At 35.4% G+C, this 21,972-nt stretch overlaps 1 long non-coding RNA gene across 1 annotated transcript in view; it reads left to right on the forward strand.

The window, feature by feature from the left end:
• The window catches only part of LOC134730198 (uncharacterized), an 85,872-nt gene that overhangs the window by 50,660 nt on the left and 13,240 nt on the right, over positions 1–21,972 (forward strand). Inside the window, exon 2 of the long non-coding RNA XR_010111865.1 lies at positions 10,367–10,431. This is a non-coding gene — a long non-coding RNA (uncharacterized LOC134730198). The remainder of the gene's footprint in view (positions 1–10,366; positions 10,432–21,972) is intronic.

Genomic DNA, 21,972 nt, shown 5'->3' on the forward strand with positions numbered 1-21,972 from the left:
GTAAATTCTTAAATTACCTTGTATAGATTATCTTATATAACCCTCTAGTAATGTTATAAATAGGTATTATATGTCATTCACTTTATAGATGAGAAACAGACTTTTAGAGGCCAACTAATTTGGAAACTTAAGTGTGTTTATATAAACCACATGTGCAGCTTGTTAAACATATCAATGCCTGACTCCAGCCCAGACCTACTGAATTAGAATTTATGAGGTCAGTTCCAGGCTTCTGTATCCTTAAGAAGCTCCATGGGTAATTCTCAAACTCTGCTCATTTGGGGAACCACTTTGTCAGTAACTTAGCCAGATTTGCACCTGGTCTGTCTGATGCCAAAGTTTGCACTCTTAGCGTCTCACAATGTGGATGACCATACCATTTAACCAGCCTTATATTTTGGTACATTTAGATTGTTAATAGGTTTATTATAATGAAAGTAAGACTGAGACACAATAAAAAATTTAAAGAGTTTATTTGTGCAAACAGTGATTCGTGAGTCAGTAAGCACCAAACCAACTGACGGTGTGGGGTCCTGTTGAAAAGCATAAGGGATGGCTTTTATGAGGTGAAGGCAGAAATGAAGACTACATCTGATCGATTAGTTACAGAGTTGCCTTATTTGTTCTATTATGCTGGAAATTTCCTGGTTATAAAATTGTAAGTTAGCAGCATCTCATTGGTTGAGCTTAAGTTTTGTTTTTTTTTGTTTTTTTGCTAAACAAGCATTTACAAAAAAAATAGCCTAAGTTATGTTTCACTTATATTTGCATTTCAAAGTTAAGGCTACTTTAAAGTCTAAATGTTTTCATCTGCTCAGGATTTTTTCAGGACTGGTTTCTTTTTTTCTTTGAGATGGAGTCTTGCTCTGTCGCCCAGGCTGGAGTGCAGTGGTGTGATCTCGGCTCACTGCAACCTCAGCCTCCCAGGTTCAAGCAATTCTTCTGCCTCAGCCTCTCGAGTAGCTGGGACTACAGGTGCATGCCACCAAGCCTGGCTAATTTTTGCATTTTAAGTAGGGACAGGGTTTCGCAACATTGGCCAGGCTGGTCTCGAACTCCTGACCTCGTGATCCAGCCACCTCGGCCTCCCAAAGTCCTGGGATTATAGGCATGAACCACCTTGCCCGGCCCTGGTCTCCATTTTAATTTGCTTTAACAATTACAACTAGTGCTGAGATTAGCAAGCTTGTTTATTAGAATGTTTTCTAATTGTTGCTTAGCATCAATTTCTGTAATTAAAACAAAAACCTAAACTAACATAATAAACATTACAATTTAGCTATTTGCCATGGTATCAGATGAGATCTCAGGAGCTCACTACAAATTTTACTTATTTCAGCCAAACTGAAAATTATAGTACTGTATGTGTGTGTGTGTGTGTGTGTGTGTGTGTGTGTGTGTGTGTTGTGTGTAATGGGGAGAGAGAAAGGACAAAAAGAGAAAAAGAAAAATTAATTTGGTACAGAGGTTTGGCCAAAAACTAGAGTTGGGTCAATTTTGTACATTTTAATATATTCTGAGTCTTCATCCTTAAGTTACCTTTTTTTTTTTTTACATTTTTAGAAATGAAAACTCAGAACTTTTGAAGATTTATGTTTATTTAACATACTATTTAAGGAAAACAACAATTTTAACATTAATGATAAGATGCATGGGAAAACTAAGAGAATAACTAGAAATCAAGTATGTACCTCATTCTTAGATCTTCTGAAAATATAAATGGCAAAGATCTGTGGGCCTAATGAGGTAGAGTAGTGTAGTTGTATATACATACACAATAAGGGAAGAGTAATGCAAGGCCATTTTGTTCTTCCACTCAGTGCCTCCCTTTTACCAAGTGCACAGACACAGGCGTACACTGGAAGCATATACAGACAAGCAGGCCAGATAGGCAGTAATAGCATTCTCTTAAGGGACAATAAATACTACAAGAGTAGAAGGCATTTATTCAATAAGTGCCAAATATGAATCTGAATGTTGTAATGGAAAAAGAGCCTTGGTTACTAACTAGAAAGACCCAGGTTTCACTCCTGTCTTAAAATGAGTTAGTTACTGTCGTAAGAAAAATAATTTAGCTCCATCTGTGTTTTCTGATTTTTAAAGCTAAGGAGTTGAGCTAGATTATTTTGAGGTTTCATCTAGGTTTAATGTTCTCTGACTTTATAATTTTCTGTCATAGTCTTCTGACATAGGGAAATGAAAAAAGATCAGATCACAGACTATAATACAAAAATCATAATTTTTATACACAGATTCTATTACAATAATGCTGCTTCATGTTTTGAAAGGCCTTATATTCTTTAAAATATGTACATCTAACAGAATTATTTAACTTGATAATTGTGTTTTAAATAATAAATAAAGATATAATTATATATCCCTTTTCAATATACGAATCTTTATACAAAAGATTTCTAAATTAAATGTTAGTGTTGTCTTCAATTAAAGCAGTCTTTCCACAAATCTCAAAGTTATTTGCAAGACTAAAAAAAGATAGCATCAGAATATTTCGTTAATGCATAAAAATGTTTAAATTGCAATTTTTAATTCTGTGATGACTTATTGCAATAAAACTAATTATGGCTTCTCAGGGAATGAGAGCAGAATAAGAATATGCATATATTTTATGAACACCATTTATACAAAATATTGTAAATTTTTTTTAGTGAATGAACTTTTCTAAAGTAAGCTAAAAATTGCATTTATTTATTTGCTGATCCATAACAAGTATTTTGTTTATTTTATTTTATTTTTTATTTTTTATTTTTTTTAGAGACGGAGTCTTGCTCTGTCATCTAGGCTGGAGTGCAGTGGTGCGATCTCGGCTCACTGCAACCTCCACCTCCCTGGTTCAAGCTATTCTCCTGCTTCAGCCTCCTAGTAGCTGGGACTACAGGTGCATGCCACCACGCCAAGCTAATTTCTTTTGTATTTTGGTAGAGACAGGGTTTCACCGTGCTGCCCAGGCTGGTCTTGAACTCCTGAGCTCAGGCAATCCGCCCACCTCGGCCTCCCAAAGTGCTAGGATTACAGGCACGAGCCACCGTGCCATCTCCATAACAAGTATTTTCTATTTGTTAAATCAATATATATTTAAATGTAATATTTACTGAGTGGTATTTAGATATTTATAAATTTGGTATCTTGGGAAGTAGCTCGTTGTTTCCTTACACTGAAGCATATTTTCAGCACACCCTAGAAATTTAATTAAAATTCTATCAATGGGTTCATTTTCTGCAATATAGTAGGACAGATGTTCAGAGGAACCCCACCCAATACAATGCATTTAAAACTTTTTCATGCATTGTTGAGCTACTAGTAAGGTAAGACAAATGCATAGAGGCCAGAAAGTAGGCAAGTCATAGAGTCGGTGTTTTTCCTGGGATTCAGCTGATCCTGGTGGCTCAGAGGCTCGGTTTTAATATGCCAAGCATGTCAGGTTTAGGAGATGAGGCCTGGGGTTCTCTAGTTAGTGGAAAGATTTTTTAGTGTCTCCTTCACCAACTTAGGACTCCTGAAAGTCAATATATCAGTGGTAAATTGGGGAAAAAATCATGCTCCACAAAGAAATATAAAAGTTAGTGTAAAGAGGTCTTCGTTTGGTAGTGTCTTTAGGAAACTGGCAGAAGCAATCAGAAATTTTTTTTTTTAAGAACAATAGACTTTCAAGCCAACACACACACACACACACACACACACACACACACACACACACACACCTGTTGCTATCATAAAGTACCAAGGACCTTCTAGAAGATCACCAATAGATACATACATACATATATACATACATACATACATACATATATACATATACAAATAAATGAAGAAGCTAATTAGGAAACAATGAAGAATTATTATGGTCACAAACTGCAAGATTAGATGCAGAGAGATATGTTAAAGGACACAAATTATAGCTAGATAGAATAAATATCTTCTTGTTATATACCAGTATATGATAATTATAGTTAACAATAATGTATAGTTTCAAATAACTACAAAGAGGATATTGAATGTTCCCAACACAAAGAAATGATAAATGTCTGTCATAATAAATATGCTAGTTACCCTGATCACTATACAGGGTAATATAGTATTTGAACCATCACTATGTACCCCATAGAATGTACAATTTTTATGTGACAATTTAAAAAAAAAAGTAGAATAAAGTATATAAAAAGAAACTGCAAGATCAGATCTCAAAATACTGCTGATGTTAAAATTATCAGACACAGAATATAAAGTAAATATACTTAAGGGACTTGAATAAATAAGAATGGGAATTGATAGTATGAAAAAGGAGAAAGATAACATAACAATTTACCTGGTAGCTTTTAAAAACACAAAATAAGTCTTCTCAAAATTAAAGTGACCATCCCTGAACATAGTAAATGAATGGAAATGTGAAACATCTATTAGACACTATTGAAAAGAGTATTAGTTAACTGAAACATAGATATTTTTAAAAATCCAGAATGCAGAACAGAAAGAAAGGAGACAAAGATACTCAAGTGAAAAAAATCAGTAAAAAACAGCAACAACGAATAATTCCTGCCTCATGGAGCCTCATGGAGTAAAGACCAGCAGACAACAGTAAACATACAAAATAATTATACACACACATGCATGGATACAAGTGTATAGATGGTGATAAATGTTAATACAAATATTGAATGAGGCTGAGATAGTGGAGGGAGTCTATGGGAGGCCACAGTGGTAATTTTAAATGAGCTGGCTAGGGCTTTGTTGCCAACTAGTATTTGGGTAAAACCATAAAGGAGTGCGGAAGTCGTTCATGCAGATATCTGGGGAAGAACATCCCAGAACATTACAAAGGAAGGCTGAGGAACTGACATGCTGGAAAAGAAGCCTAGAAGCCAAGATTGAAGTAGTTTGAGCCACAGGAGCCCAGGAAGGGATCAGGTGAGAGAGATAGCAAGCAACTGATCAGGAAGCACCTTTGGACCAGTGTAAGGACCTTGGCTTCTATGCTAAGTACAATGGGAAATCACAGGTGCATTATGAACATCAAAGAAACATGATTTGTACTGTAGTTTTAAAGGAAAAGTTTGGTCTTCTGCTGAGTATAGACAGTAGCAAAAAAGATAGTATAGAGACTCAACAAACATAAGCCATTATTGCTGACTTTATTATGTTATGGTACATTTTGTACAACTGCCATGGAACATATCCAGAACTTCTGGAGTCACATGGTGGAGGAGCAGAAAGAGTTCAAGATGTTCTCTAGATTTCTTATTTAATATAAGGCCGAGTGTCATTCTAGGGCATCAGTAGAAACATGCTAAGTGTGCCAGCTGAGGAGCACAGATGGGGTAGGTAGAGGTGAGATGTAAAGAATTTGATTGTTTTCCAAGGCCAGAGTAGAGATTTAGCAGGAGTATTTCTGTGGACCTAAAGAGAATTGATCCAATCAGGGTTATAGCACTGTTCTAGAACTTTCTGGCTTTAAGACTTCAGTAAATCTCTAAATTTAGATTTGTCTGTTTCCTTTATAAAAATTTTTATTGTATAATAAAAACATCATATGCACGGAGAAGTATATGAAATATAAATGAACATTCCTATAAGCATCTCAGTAGTAGAGACCTTGTAAAGTACCTTGAAAAGCCTTGTTATGGATCCCTCTCCAACAACACAACCTTTAATAACCCTCCCTCAGAATAGCCTCGATTCTGAATTTTTTAAATTATCCTCCTTCTGTTTTAATTATACTTTAATTTTATCACCTTTGTATAAATTCCTGAACAAGAAATATTTCTTCTTTTTCTCTACTCTTTAATTCATTCAATAAATATTCATTTTTTTGTATTCTTTTGGAATTTACCATTTTTACTTCGCATCATGTTTGCAAAATTCATCTATGTTAATAAAAGGAGCTATAGCTCATTAATTTTCACTGGTGTATAATATTACATTGTACAAATAAATTTATGTTCATAATACATACTTAATGAACATTTGAGTTGCTTTCAGAATTTTTTGCTATGATCATTTTTGTACAAACAACATACAGAAAACATTGTGGAGTGCATTTTCTGGATCAATATATCAAACTGCTTTCAAAAGTGTTTGTGCCAATTTACTCTCTCAGTGCAGAATGCAAGTTTCCTTTATTGCACTTGGCTAACAAGATTAAGTATTGTCAGAAATTTTAATTTTGCCAATATAAATTTTGTGTTTTTATTTCTCATTGTGTTTTTCTTTTTATTTCTCTGATTACTAGTAAAATAAAAAATTTTCACATATGTATTGGTTAATCATATAGCTTCTTTTTTGAAGTGTTTATCTTCTGTCCCTTTTCATTTTAGATTCTTTTACTTTATTACTTTCTATTATAATTTTTGAGAAAATAAACATAAATATAAAAATAAACTTAAACATAAATATTAATATAAATTAACATGCATATATATACATAGATATTCTAGATAATACTTCCTTGCCAGCTCTATCTGTAACAAATTTTTTTTTCTCTCACTCTAGGGAATTATCTTTTTATACTAATACAAATGCTGTCAATGACAAAAAGTATTAAAATTTTTTAGTTTGTTTTCATGATGCTGGTAAACACATACCAGAGACAGGACAATTTACAAAAGAAAGGGCTTTACTGGACTCACAGTTCCACGTGGTTGGGAAGGCCTCACAATCCTGGTGGAAGGTGAAAGGCACATCTTACATGGCTGCAGACAAGAGAAGAGAACTTGTGCAGGGAAACTTCCCTTTATAAAACCATCAGATCTCATGAGACTTATTCAATATCATGAGAATAGCACAGGAAAGACCCACCCTCATGATTCAATTACCTCCCACCAGTCCCTGCCACAACACATGTATATTGTGGGATCTACAATTCAAGATGAGATTTGGGTGGGAACACAACCAAACCATATCAGCATTTATAATTTAAAATAGTAAAATCTATCAACTTTATGTCTTATTTAAGAAAGCCTTCCTTTTTCAAAGTGATGAAAGCAATTTTCTGTACTACATTCTAAAAGCTTTTGAGTTTCATTTTTATTTCTATAGACCACTTGTGATTGATTTTTATAGTATGATATAACGTAAAGTTATAATTGTATTTTCCACATAGATAATTAATTATCTTAGCATCCTTTACTTGCTAAACTATCATTTTCTATCTTTACTATTGAAACTCTCTAAAAAAGCTAATTATTCATATTAGATAGGGCATATCTCCTCAATTTAGCCTTCTTCAAGACTATCTTGGTTATTCATTACATTTTACAATTATATTAAAATTTATCAAAAAATGTACGGGAATGATTGAAATTGCTTTGAATCTATACATGAATTTGAGAAAAAATTATAATCTTAATGTTGGATGTTCAAAACCATAAATGTGATTTCATACAAGGTACTTCACATTTTGATAATACTATGATCTTTCAAATTTTTCTTTTTATTGTTTTATACAGAAATATAATACATTTTATATTTTTTCCCAGTTACATTGCTGAACTCTCTTATTACTTCTAAGATGTCTATAGATTTTTTTTCCCCTTTACTGCAGTGAATAGAAACATCAGTACAATGCTAAGGAGAATTTACTATATCAGGCTTCCTTATGTCTGATGTTAAACAAAATTTAACAATACTTACAATATTTCATTGTTAAGTATAACATTTGCTATATGCTTATGAAGACATTCTATCTGTTAGGGGAACTTCTTTTTCTTCCCACACTGCATCTGATTTTAAATCATGAATAAATGTTGATTTATGTCAAACCTTTTCTGCATCTACCCAGATGGACGTATGATTTTTCTGTCTTAATCTACTAATTCATCTAGTATTCCTTGGATAAATCTACGTTGATAATGATGGTTAATCTTTTAAAAAATTAACTACTGGCTGGGCACTGTGGCTCATGGCTGTAATCCCAGCACTTTGGGAGGCCGAGGCAGGCAGATCATGAGGTCAGGAGATCAAGACCATCCTGGCTAATACCGTGAAACCCCGTCTCTACTAAAAATACAAAAAATTAGCCGGGCGTGGTGGCACTTGCCTGTAATCCCAGCTACTCGGGAGGCTGAGGCAGGAGAATTGCTTGAACCTGGGAGGTGGAGGCTGCAGTGAGCCAAGATTGCGCCACTGCACTCCAGCCTGGGTGACAGAGTGAGATTCTGTCTCAAAAAATAAATAAAATTAAATAAAATTAAATTATTTACTAATGTTGGTGTGTTAATTTTTTATTTTTTTAAAGACAAGGTCTCACTCTATTAACCAGGCTGCAGTGCAGTAACATGATCACAGCTCACTGCAGCCTCAATCTCCTGGGCTCAAGCAATCCTCCTGTGTTAGCCTCCTGAGTAGCTGGGACTGCAGGTGCACACTACCATGCCCAGCTGATTTTTAAAATTTTTTTGCAGAGATTGGGGAGAGGGGTCTCACTATGTTGCCCAGGCTGGTCTCAAACTCCTGGTCTCAAGCCATCTTCTCACCTCAGGCTCCCAAAGTGCTGGGATTATAGGTATCAGCCACTGCAGCTGGCCTAGTGTGTTAATATTCCCTGGAGATTTTGCATCTTTTTACGTGAGACATGTTTTAAATTTTGAAATTTTCCTTTTTAATGCTGAAGGTTAAAATGTCTTTTTAACCAACACTGTATTAGCCTCATAACATGAGATGTATTTTAGTACCCCTATCCAAAAGAAATTTTGAATAGCAGAGTTAGCAGCCTCATAAAATAAATGGCCAAATGTGACCCCTTTTTACATATTTTTTCAGTAATTTATTCAACAACTATTTATTTAGAACCTACTGTGTGTCAGGTATTCTCCTAGATACTGGAGAGAGAGTGGTGAATGTAGTGGCCATTAATCTTTGTCTTCTGGAAACATATTCTAGTAAGATATGATAAAAATAAACACTTAAATAAAATGTGTAACTTAGCAGATGCTGATATGGATTACATGAATTATATGTATGAATACATATACTGCAGACAAAGGAAGTAGGAAATGCTGGGGATGGCAGGGCTCACAATTTTCAAGCGGTATTTACAGATGCTATCTCTACAGAGGTAACCGTTTTAAAAAGGCCTGCTGGAAGCAAGGGTGGACACTCAGTGATTTCCATACTTAATTTGATATATTGTACACATAAAAATATGTGGGAATGACAATGACTGTCATCTCACTCCTCAGCAACATACATCATTCCTATGTAGTTTAATCCAGGCACCCTCTGCACTCTGTTTCAACTAGGATCTCCCTCTAAGTACTCCATACATTCTCTGAGTCTTTGTACCTTTTCTGAGGAGCTCAGTACAGTTTTCTCTACCTAACTTGGAAAGTATCCAAGCACATCTTAAATTATTTGATAACTTTTATAGTAGTTCTTTTTCTAACAAAAATATGGCTAAGTGTTCTTCAGCGGAAATGAAATTCCATATAATATTAAATGGGCATACTAGAGGCTTCACAAGCCATAGATTATGGTGTATTATTCCTATGGCCTTAAAAAAAAGTCAAATACATTTTATTTTCTCTGGTCCTTATGAAGCATTGACATTTAATTCTTTCCCCAAGAGGTCCAGAAAATTCAGACATTGGGATGGGCTGAGACCCATAATAGCCAAGGTTTTAAGTATTACCAGACACTGAAAATATGTCTCTGGCCATAAAATTGGCCTGAATCCTTAAAATTGTATTACTTTAACATTTCTTATTTATTAAATTTTGAATGTTGTAGGTGGGAAAAGAAAATATTAGGCATGCACAATATATGTGTCTTTAAGATCTTGAAAATAACTGGTTTGGTTTTGTTCTTTAATGAGATCATAGCTTTTTTTTTTTAGATTTTTCTCAGTTTTAGGTTGCATAGCCAAGCACACTTGTCATTTTTTATTTTAATCCTGAGAAAGAAATGTTAATCTAAGTGTCTATCTCCAGCAATGAACTTTTAGGGCATCTGTCTGGGAAGAGATTATTATTAACACAACATTACAAGAATGCTGGCTGAACTGTTGTTGGTTCTTTTTTTCTTCTCCTCTTGTTAAATATGTTTGAAAATAGATCTTGAGTGGAAAATCTCTGTGCATGCAAAAGCATTTATCAAAGTTAATAGACTCTGCTTAGGATGTTTGTGATAACACCAGAGGAAAGACAAATAATAAAATAAATTTGTCTTGTGATATTAATTCTTCTTTTTGGAAAGCACAGCTCTGGGATTCTTATTGTGCCTTATAGTCAAAGATAACAAATGGAATTTGGAGACAATACACCTAAGCCTATATCCAACCTCTCCCATTATTACCTGAGTGACCTTGAGCAACTTGTATTTAACTCTCTGAGTCTTGATTTTCTTCTCCTATAAATAGGTTTAATAACACCTACCTTACAGTCCTGCAGTGAAGATGAGCGTTAAGGTGCACATCTGACACAAGTAAGTAATCACCAAATGGTGACAGCTTTATTTTACAAAGAAAATTAAAGTAGGCCTCTTGCAAAATATTTATAAAATAATTATTTTGCCTTCGAAAAGATACATCATTTGGGTAAAAATTTTCCTTTTCTGTCTTTTTTTTTTTTTTTTGCTTGTTGTTGTTGTTTGTTTGTTTGTTTTGTTTTGAGATGGAGTCTTGCTCTGTTTCTAAGGCCAGAGTGCAGTGGCATGATCTTGGCTCACTGCAACCTCCACCTCCTGGGTTCAAGTAATTCTCCTGCCTCAGCCTCTGGAGTAGCTGGGATTACAGGCTTCAGTCACTATGCCCGGCTAATTTTTGTATTTTTAGTAGAGACGAGGTTTCTTCACGTTGGACAGGCTGGTCTTGAACCCCTGGCCTCAAGTGATCCACTCGCCTGGGCGTCCCAAAGTGCAGGGATTACAAGTGTGAGGCACCACACCTGGCCCAAAAGTTTTGTGTTTCAACAGTAAAACTGGCATAATTCAATGACCGCAGAATTAGTAAGACTTTCATGAAATAATGGATGTAAAGTGTTTATAACAATGTCTAAAAAAGACATTCTCAACAAATGTTTACTGCTATTAATGTTATTATTAATAATAGTATTGGCCGGGTGCTGCAGCTCATGCCTGTAATCCCAACATTTTGGAAGGCCAAGGCAGGTGGATCACTTGAACACAGAAGTTTGAGACCATCCTGGACATCATGGCGAAACCTCATCTCTATCAAAAAATACAAAAATTTGCTGGGCATGCATCTGTGATCCCAGCTACTCAGGAGGCTGAAGTGGACTTGAGCCCGCCAGGCAGAAGTTTCAGTGAGCCATGATCATGCCACTGCACCACTGCACTCCAGCCTGGGTGACAGAGCCAGATCCTGTCTCAAAAAAAAAAAAAAAAAAAAAAAAAAAAAAAAAAAAAATATATATATATATATATATATATATATATATAATCACACATAGGCTTTCTTTTCCACAAGAAACTCATTCATAAAAAGTAGTTAAATTGAGTTACTAATCATTGAGTAAGGAGTCTTGTCAGGAGGATTGCTTAAAGTTCTGAGGCTAAGCTCAGCCTTTAGAAAGTGCTCACTGTAGATGATTTAAGATTAAGAATACAGTGTAAAGAAGATCAGTAAATGAGATTATAATGTAGATGATTTAAAATTAAGAATACAGCTTAAAGAAGATCAATAAATGAGATTATAAGTGACTTAAAATAAATTTGCCCCAAATTTCCAAGGATACAACATTTATAACATTTATATAAACTGGAATTATGGCCGGGCATGGTGGCTCACGGCTGTAATCCCGGCACTTTGAGAGGCCGAGGCAGACGGATCACGAGGTCAGGAGATTGAGACCACCCTGGCTAACACGGTGAAACCCCGTCTCTATTGAAAGTACAAAAAATTAGCCGGGGGTGGTAGCAGGTGCCTATAGTCCCAGCTAATTGGGAGGCTGAGGCAGGAGAATGGCGTGAACCCGGGAGGCGGAGCTTGCAGTGAGCCGAGATCGCACCACTGCACTACAGGCTGGGCAACAGAGCGAGGCTCCGTCTCAAAAAACAAAAAACAAAACAAAACAAAAAAACCGGAATGATAAGGCATTGACTGGAAGACCCTACCCAATGTTAGGAAGAGGTCATGAGATCAGAAGTAGAAGTCAACAGAGACTTTTAAAAAATAATTAATGATATATTTCTTAGATTATAAAACAAAAAAAGACTAGAACAAACATGACAAAATTTTAACAATGATTAACTCAGAGTTTTGGACATTGTTCTCTGTGTTCTAAATTTGTGAAGATAAATTTTTCAAGGTCTTAACATTTTAAAAGAAGAAAAGTCCAGCACTCAGGTATGTTCAAGTCCCAAGAAAATACAATGGTGTCCAGAGAATGCTCTTGAGACAGTGGCAAAGATCAGAGCATTTGGATAGACAGGGTTCAGACAGAATGGCAGGCTGGTCCCACGGGGAAAAGGAGGATTGTGTGTTCTCAAAACTTGCTTGCTCCCGGCAGCTGGCTAAATCTGCTCAAGGGCCAGGCCCTTGGGTATCATTGGCAGAATCATTTTAAATACACCCATCATTAGAGAACCAGTTCACAGAGGTGACAACATAAGGGGAATCATCTCTCCCTGCTCTCATGTTCTGCATCTCTTCAAATAGAAGAGGTCAGCTTCAGGTCCCTTGGATGACAGCCTCACTGCTTCACAGATATAAGTTGCATTCCTGAATGCTGAGGAAAAAATAAAGCGTCCATCTGCCTCGTGTAGCCCTAGCTTTTTCTCTGAGGCGTTTTCTTTGGATGGTACCTAGCCCCATGCATTGGCTTGAATTTGACATAAACAAGGTAAGGAAATATTGTCTAAGAAAAAACTAATATCACATAGCAGGCCAGGTATATTGTATGTATTTCCTTTCCCAAGGATTCCAATGTGCTTCTTAATTGGTATATTATTTCCCATCATTTTAGCAATTAAAATTCATATATTCAAACTTTTATTTTCTAGCAATGAATGTAGGCTCTGTGCTATGACAAAACACAACCATGTTTTATTTATTTCTCATTTCGGAGTTGAATTAGTTGATTTGTAGTAATCGCTTCAATAAAGTGGCTCTAGGCCACCTGTCATTTTTTTCTGTTGCCTTCCTAGGGATTTGGAAATCTGTATGATAAGCCATCCTTAGTTTTATCAGCAGTTTACTGGGACTCACCATCAAAGGCCTCCACCTACTTCCCTTATACATGAGGGAGGACTGATAGATATTTCTTTTCAGTGCATGAACAAAGCCTTTCTGCTATGCATTGCTTAAGGAAATTCAATGTATAAAACAGTCTACTCAAAATATAGACTTAACAGCAATTGTTTATATTTTCTTGAGGAATTCAAGGGTAAAAATCTTAAATAGGTAAATAGGTCTTGATTGATTGATAAATAGATGATAGTTACATAAATGATAGGCATGGATTCATATATATACAGATGATAGATGACAGAAAGATGATAGAATCAAGCTTCTCTATTAAATAGAGAATCATATAAATTCTCTATTTATATGATTTATAAAATCTGTTTGACAAATTTGTTCTGTAAAAACATCTATTTCATAAAACAACAGACATGTGTACCAAATATGTCTTCTGCAGTAGCCACTTTTGTCTCCTCAGCAGGGAGCATTCCTACAGACAACCAATACTTTATCTCAGGGATAACCTTTTAGGAATATTAACAAGTTAGGACATGATGTTTCAATAAAGATAATTAACACCTCCCCTCAACTCTGAAATTATTCTTTAGAAGCTGAAAAAGACATGATATTGTGTGAACTGACAAAATTAAATACCAAAATAATGCTGATTTGTTCAGGAAGATTTGACTTTATTAAAACTGGTTTTATTATTGGTTTTTCCTACACTCATATAGTATTTTAAATTGGCCGAAATATTGTAATACTCAGACAGATCCTAATCACCTTAGAACTTTCCCCTTTCCTAGTGCCAAATATAATACATGATCCCAAAACTCCTACACAATATGATTATTTTTACGCTTCACTCATCTATACATTATAAAATAAGATTGCTGTGCAGATTCTCTTCCAGCTTATTAATTCCTTATCTTGTATTTTTGCTGATTGCTTTCCAATGACAAGGAAAGTGCCAAATGCCATCCAAACATACTTCTCTGAGAATATTTTGACCATTTCCCATCAGTTTATCAAATTCATCTTCCATTTTCCAATGAAGAGATTGATACTGAAAGAAGGTTCCTCTTATTAACATTTTCCACATTGCAGTCTCACGAAGAGATTGCATTGACAGTGATGTATAAAGGAAGGCAGGAAACTAAAGAAGCAAAGCATTGGAAGGCAGAGAGATCAGAAAGGAGGCTCCCCTGGTCTCATAAGTTTTCAAATGTGCAAATATAAAATGAGCACAGTAATATATGAGATATCATTTAAAAAATTCAGAGGGTAAAATAACAAATCCCCTGTAATCAGAGAAAAAACTAACTGGGGTTAAAGCAGCATCAACATGGCAAAACATGTATTATCAAGCAAAGTCGGTTCAGTTCTCAAACTTGCAGGATATCCAAAATCAGTTTGCTCATCTTTTGTACATTTGTTTTTGTTCATTCATCATTCATTCATTCATTCATTTGAACGTTTGTTGAAAGTTTACTATGTACAAATCCATGTCCTGAGAAATGTGAGAAATATTAATAGAGGAAGACATTTTTCTGCATTAGTCTCATCACTGCAAAATTGAGAATGAATTTGGTGAGCTGGTGGTACTGTTTACCTTAGCTACTCTGAAAGTCTATCTATGAAGTAAAGAAGACTTTAATCACGTAAAGAAGACTTTGATCCTTGCTGACACTGAAGATAGTTAATCACCAGCACTCTCTGGCAAAATGTCAGATAATATAAAATGGCCTCAAAGGAAAAAGTTCGGGGATATGTTGTCTGTCAAATTGTATCACTGTGTAATGACCTGCTCTGTTTGTAATCAGGGTATGTGCTGTTGTGTTTGGCTAAAACGTTTATTTTGAAGTTTCTATCTTTCCAAAGCACATTTATAGGGAACCCAAGGTAGGGGATTCTGGTCTTCTATGGAATGGAGAAATAAAGGCTTTCTATGAGATTTGAAGTCAATTGTGAAATAAGTGAGACTTTTGGATGCTGTCATAACTTGAGTCTTTCCAGCATCACCAAGGAAAGGTGAGGTTTGTTCCTTCCTATTGATTTTGGGGAAACAGGATCCAGCTATTTACCAGGATGTCCTGGGCACAGTTTTCCAAGAGGCAGAGGTCTGGACTTGATGAAGTCTGGAGGTCCTTCCTGATTCTATGAACAGATGCCACGAACTAAAACTTGTTTCCTATTCCAAGCCAAGAAATTAAATATTTATAGTTTCGTTTTTCATCTAATGATCTTGTTTCCTTTTATATTTAATTCCAGCAGTTGGCTTGAGAAAGCCTAAAGGTTCTATTCAAAATTTTATGAATCCCTAGGCCCACCAGATTGTTAATTGGATGGTGTATTACTATAAAGGAAGTGAGAAATGCCTAGCATAATTGTATAACGTTTGTTTTCTCTGCGCTGTGGGAATTCTCAGGGGTTTCATTAGCAGATGGTTACTGAAAGCCAGAATCCTGGAGTCTGGACTGGTGAATAGCATTCTTCTTAATTATTCAGTAACTAGCCTGCACAGGTCGGGTCTAAAGCACAGATACTAAATTCAGAGCACTCTGGACAACAAATTTCCTTATCTTGAATTAGGATTTTATTCTCTTCAATTAAGCAGTGCTAGGGGTACATAACACTAATTCATCAAAGACATTGGGTGTCTTATTTACACGTGAGTCACCATTATATGAGATTTATAGACTAGATATCCTTTAAAAGCTGTCTAGTTTCCATTTATATACTTAACTTGGTAAACAAGCTAAGTAGCTAAATGAAGGCACTTCTCCAAAAATGACTTGTAGAGAAAAATTCTTCCTCCAGGGCTATGACAACTAAGTAATAAGAAAAAACACGTAAATGGTATCATGATAAACTTCTTGGTAATATACCAAACCCTGGGGTTCATCTAAACTGATGAGTTTGCTTGATCTATCCCTATCAGATCAAGATTGTTATGTCCCTGGTCACATTCTAATTCTGACTCATGACAACTAAGCAAAGGATACAATAATTACGTAAATAATATTGCCATGTGTTGGGCAGGGAAATTTGGTGATAGCTATATAAGAGTTCATTATTCTACTTTTTTATTTTAGATTTTCAATTTCCTGAAATAGAATGCATTTAAAATTTATAAGAGTTGTGTCCTGATTCTATTGAATAAAAAATAAGTGTGGTAAAAGTTAGTAAATATTTGTAGATGTTGAATATATAATCCAGGACTTGGCTGTCATGCCACCTTAGGCAACTTGATGATTCTGTGTTCCGTTTTTGGTGATGTTGTTTTGAGATGGAGTCTCACTCTGTCACCCAGGCTGGAATGCAGTGGCATGATGTTGGCTCACTGCAACCTCCGCCTCCCAGGTTCAAGTGATTCTCCTGCCTCAGCCTCCCAAGTAGTTGGGACTACAGGCGTACATCAACACACCTGGCTAAATTTTTTGGTATTTTTAGTAGAGAAGGGGGTTTCACCTTGTTGCCCAGGCTGGCCTTGAACTTCTGGCCTCCAGTAATGCACCCCCCTCAGCCTCCCAAATTGCCAGGATTACAGGAGTGAGCCACCACGCACAGCTGGATTCTCTGTTCCTTGAACGTCATCACATTGATGCCAAAGTCCATATGGAATTGGCATAGCATACTAGAGCCCCAAACTCCTGAGGTCAAAGGATCCAGCTCTCTCAGCCTCCATGTAGCAAACATCTGTACTACAACCAATTTTATCCAGGTTAACCTGATTGCACCAACTCTCCTGCTTAATTCAAAGGAGCAGCCAGCTTCACAATGCATCCTCACGTTGTTTCTCCTTTCTCCCTATCCTCAATCCTTTTGTTCCCACACATATTCTTTGAGATTAAATCTCTAACAAAGAACAGTACAGAAATTTTGCCACAAGCACTTCAGATTTTGTTCACAGCATTGACGGAAATTCAATACAGATGGAGATAACAAAGATAATATTATGTTTAAAAATTCATAATTCCTTTTCTTCAGCTTTATTGAGAAATACTTGACACAATATGTATGTACTTAAAGTGTACAGCTGGATGTTTTGATACATGTTATGCGTTGTGAAGTTATCACCAAAACCAAGCTAATGAACACATCCATTAGCTCACATAGTTCACTTTTCTTTATGTTTTTTTGTTTTGTGGTAAGAACACTTAAAATATACCCTCTTGGCAAAAATACTTCCTTATTGCTATTTTTAGTGGATACCTTGACAGTTGGTATACTTCGTCACCCAGATAAAGAAAGAGACACAGCAAATGTGGAAAAAAATGATTGAGTTTTATTGGGGAAGAAAGATGTTTCTAAGTTATCCTATATGGTATTGCTATAGCTTGAATATTTATCACCTCCAAAACTGTTGAAATTTGATGCCCAATGTGGCAATATTGAGAGGTGGGACTTGTAAGAGGTGATTGGTCATGAGGGCTCTGTTGCCATGAATGGATTAGTCCATTGATCAATTAGTAGATTAATGAATTAATGAGTTAATAAGTTAACGGGTCATTAAGAGACTGGGACTGGAGCTTTATAAGAGGAGGAAGAGAGACCTGAGTGAGCATACCCAGCCCCGTTGCCAGGTGATGCCCTGCACTACCTCAGGACTCCACAAAGTCCCCACCAGCAAGAAAGCTCTCACCAGATATGGTTATGGTTCCTTGACCTTAGACTTCTCAGGCTCCATAATTGTAAGAAATAAATTTATTTTTTAAATAAATCACCCCATTTCAGGTATTCTGTTGTAAGTAACAGCAAACAGACTAAGACAAGTAGGTAAATCATTATGAAGAGAACTATCTAGTAGTATTTTTCAAAATATTGTCCTGAACATATACCAAGGTAGATCGCATTCTGGGCCATAAAACATACCTTAATAAGTTTAAAATAATAGAAATCATACAATGTATGCCCTCAGGCCGCAGTGGAATTAAACTAGAAACCGATGACAGAAAAAGAGCTGAAAAATCCCAAAATATTTGGATAGTCAACAATACATTTCTAAATAATACATAGGTCAAAGAACAAATATCGAGAGAAATAAAAAAGAATATTTTAAGCTAAATAAAACTGAAAATACTACCTATCAAAATCTGTGAGATGCAGCAAAAGTAGTGCTCATAGAAAAATGTATAGCGTTAAATAGATATATTAGAAGAGAGATCTAAAATCAATTATCTAAGCTGCCAGATTAAGAAGCTAGAAAAAGAAAAGTAAATTAAATTCAAAGTTAGCAGAAAAAGAAATAATAGAAATTGGAGCAGAAACCCGTGAAATTGAAAACAAGAAATCAATACAGAACTCAAAAGAATCAAAATCTGGTCCTTTAAAGAAGATCAATAAAAAGTATAAGTCTTTAGGTAGGCTAACTAAGAAAAAAAAGCGATACAAATTAATAATATCAGAAAAGAAAAAGGGGGGCATCACTGCACTGCAGAGCCCATGGATATTAAAAGAACAATAAAATAATACTATACAAAACTTCATGCCCATAGATCCGTTAACCTAGACGAAATAAATCAATTCCTTGAAATGCAGTCTGTGAAAACTCATACAAGAAGAAACAGCTAATATGAAGAGCCCAATATCTATTAAAGAAATTGAAACAACAATTAATAACCTTCCAAAACAGAAAGCATCAGACCTAGATGAGTTCACTGGCGATTCTACCAAACATTTAAGGAGGAAATTATGCCAATTTTCTACCATGTCTTTCAGAAGACAGAATTAGAGAGAATACTTCCTAACTCATTTAGTGATTCCAGCATTACCATAATACCATAACCAGACAATGCCATTACAAGAAAACTAGACTGGTATTTGTCATGAACATAAATGCAAAAACCCTCTGACAAAATACTTAAAAAATCATATCCAACAGTGTATATAAAGAATTATATGTTCGTTGGCTCCATGTATGTCTTCTTTTGAGAAGTGTCTGTTCATGTCCTTTGCCCACCTTTTAATGGGTTTTTTTTTCTTTTAAATTTGTTAAGTTCCTTATAGATGCTGGATTTTAGACCTTTCTCAGATGCACAGATTGCAAAAATTTTCTCCCATTCTGTAGGTTGTCTGTTTGCTCTGTAAGTCTCTTTGGCTGTGCAGAAGCTCTTTAGTATAATTAGATCCCATTTGTCCATGTTTGCTTTTGTTGCAATTGCTTTTGGTGTCTTTATCATGAAATCTTTGCCAATGCCTATGTCCTGCATAGTACTGCCTAGGTTTTCTTCTAGGATTTTTAGGTTTTGGGTTTTACATTTAAGTCTGTAATCCATCTTGAGTTGATTTCATCAAATTTAATAAAATTATGAAATTATTAATTTCATAATTAGAGAAATGCAAATCAAAACCACAGTGAGATATCATCTAACACCAGTCAGAATGGCTACTACTAAAAAGTCAAAAAATAACAGATGCTGGCGAGATTGTGGAGAAAAAGGAATACTTTTACACTGTTGGCAAGAGTATAAATTAGTTCAATCATTATGGAAGACAGTGTGGCAATTCCTTAATGACTTAGAGGAAGAAATACAATTTGACCCAGCTATCCCATTGCTGGGTGTATACCCAAAGGAGTATACATCTTTCTATTATAAAGACACATGCATGTGTATGTTAATTGTAGCACTATTCACAATAGCAAAGACATGGAATCAACCTAAATGTCCATCAACGATAGACTGGATAAAGAAAATGTGGTACACATACACCATGAAATACTATGCAGCCGTAAAAAGGAATAAGATCATGTCCTTGGCAGGGACATGGATGGGGCTGGAGGCTATTATCCTTAGCAAACTAATGCAAGAACAGAAACCAAATACCATATGTTCTCACTCATAAGTGGGAGCTAAATGACGAGAACACATGGACATGGGGAGGGGGGAACAACACACACACACTGGGGCCTGTTGGAGGGGAGGAAGTGGTAGGAGGAATAGGATCAGGAAGAATATCTAGTGGATGCCAGGCTTAATACCTGGGTGATCTGTGCAGCAAACCATCAAGGCACATGTTTACCTATGTAACAAAAGTGCACATCTGTACATTTAACCTTGAATATAATATAAAAGTTGGAATTTTTATAAAAAAGCCAATTTAAATAAAAAACTGTAACTACTAAAAAAAATTATACACCATAAACCAGGTATCCAAGGCCAATTCAACCTTTGAAAATCACATGTTCCATCACCTCAACAGGCTAAAGAATAAAAATCCATCCATCAATAGGCTAAAGAAGAAAAACAGATGATTGTATCAATAGACGTAGAAAAAACCTTTGACTAAACCCCTCAAAAAAATTCATGATAAAAACTCTCAGTAAACTAGGAATACACCAGGACTCACTCATCTGTGTAAAAAACATCTAAAAGAAATTTTAGCTAGCATCATAGTTAATGGTGAGAAAATCAAAGCTTTCTCACTAAGATCAGGAACAAGGCATGGATGTTCCCACTCACTTCTCCTTTGTAACATCTTACTGGAAGTCCCAGCTAATGCAACAAAATAATAAAGAAAATAAAACATATGTAGATTGGGAAAAAGGAAATAAAACTGTCTTTGCAGATGATATGATTATCTGCGCAGAAAATCTGAAAGGATCAACAACAACAACAAAAAACTGGAATAAGAGATTACAGGAAATTTGCCAGATACAAGGTTAATATACAATAGTTCATTGCTTTCCTATATACCAGCAATGAACAAGTGGAATTAAAATTTAAAAAATGCAGTACCATTTACATTCGCACCCCCCAAAATGAAATATATGTGTAAATTTAATAAAATATGTACAACCTCTATCTGGTAACCTACAAAAGCCTACTGAAAAAAATCAAAGAAGAACTAAATAAATGGATAGAAAAAAAATATTGTCAAGATGTCAGTTCTTTCCAACTTAATCTATAATTGAGCACAATCCCAATCAAAATTCAAGCAAGTTATTTTGTGCAGATATGGACAAACTTATTCTAAAGTTTATATGGAGATGCAGAAGATGCAGAATAGCCGACATAATATTAAAGGAGAAGAACAAAGTTGGAGGCTGACAATACCTGATTTCAAGACTTACTCCAAAAAGTACTCAAGACCCTGTGGTATTGGTGAGAGAGTAGACAAATCAATCAAATAAAATAGAGCGTCCAGAAAAGACCTACATAATTATAGTCAACTGACATTTTATAAAGGAGCAAAGGAAATACAGTGGGGAAAAGATCGTCTTTTCACAAATGGTGCTGGAGCAACTGGACATCCACATGCCTAAAAATGTATCTAGACACAGATTATTCAAAAAATAATTCAAAAAATGTCATTAATCTAAATACAAGATGCACAGTTACAACCTTTTAGGAGATAACATAAGAGATGACCTGGGGCATAGTGATGACTTTTTAGAACAACTAAAGCGCACAATCCATGAAAAGAAAAATATTGATAAGCTGTATTTCATCACAATTAAAATTAATACCCTATGAAAGACACTGTCATCAGAATGAGAAGACAAGCCACAGAATAGGAGAAACTGTTTGCAAAAGGTATGTCTGATAAAGAACTGTTACAGAATACATAAAGAAAATCTTAAAACTCTATGATAAAATGAACAGCCCAAGGAAATCCTGTCATTTATAACAATGTAGATGAAACTGGAGGACATTACGTTAAGTTAAATAAGGCAGATACCAAAAGATAAATACCCCCATCATACCCCATGATCTCACTCATGCTGGCTGCAGCAGGGAGGCGCTGTGGGGCCACACACTCCATGGAGCCGGTGGGAGCCCTGCCCCTTCTGAGTTAAGGTAGGAGCTCCTTGAGTGCTG

Source organism: Pan paniscus, chromosome 3 (genome assembly GCF_029289425.2).
Source record: "Pan paniscus chromosome 3, NHGRI_mPanPan1-v2.0_pri, whole genome shotgun sequence".
Taxonomy (NCBI): Eukaryota; Metazoa; Chordata; class Mammalia; order Primates; family Hominidae; genus Pan; species Pan paniscus.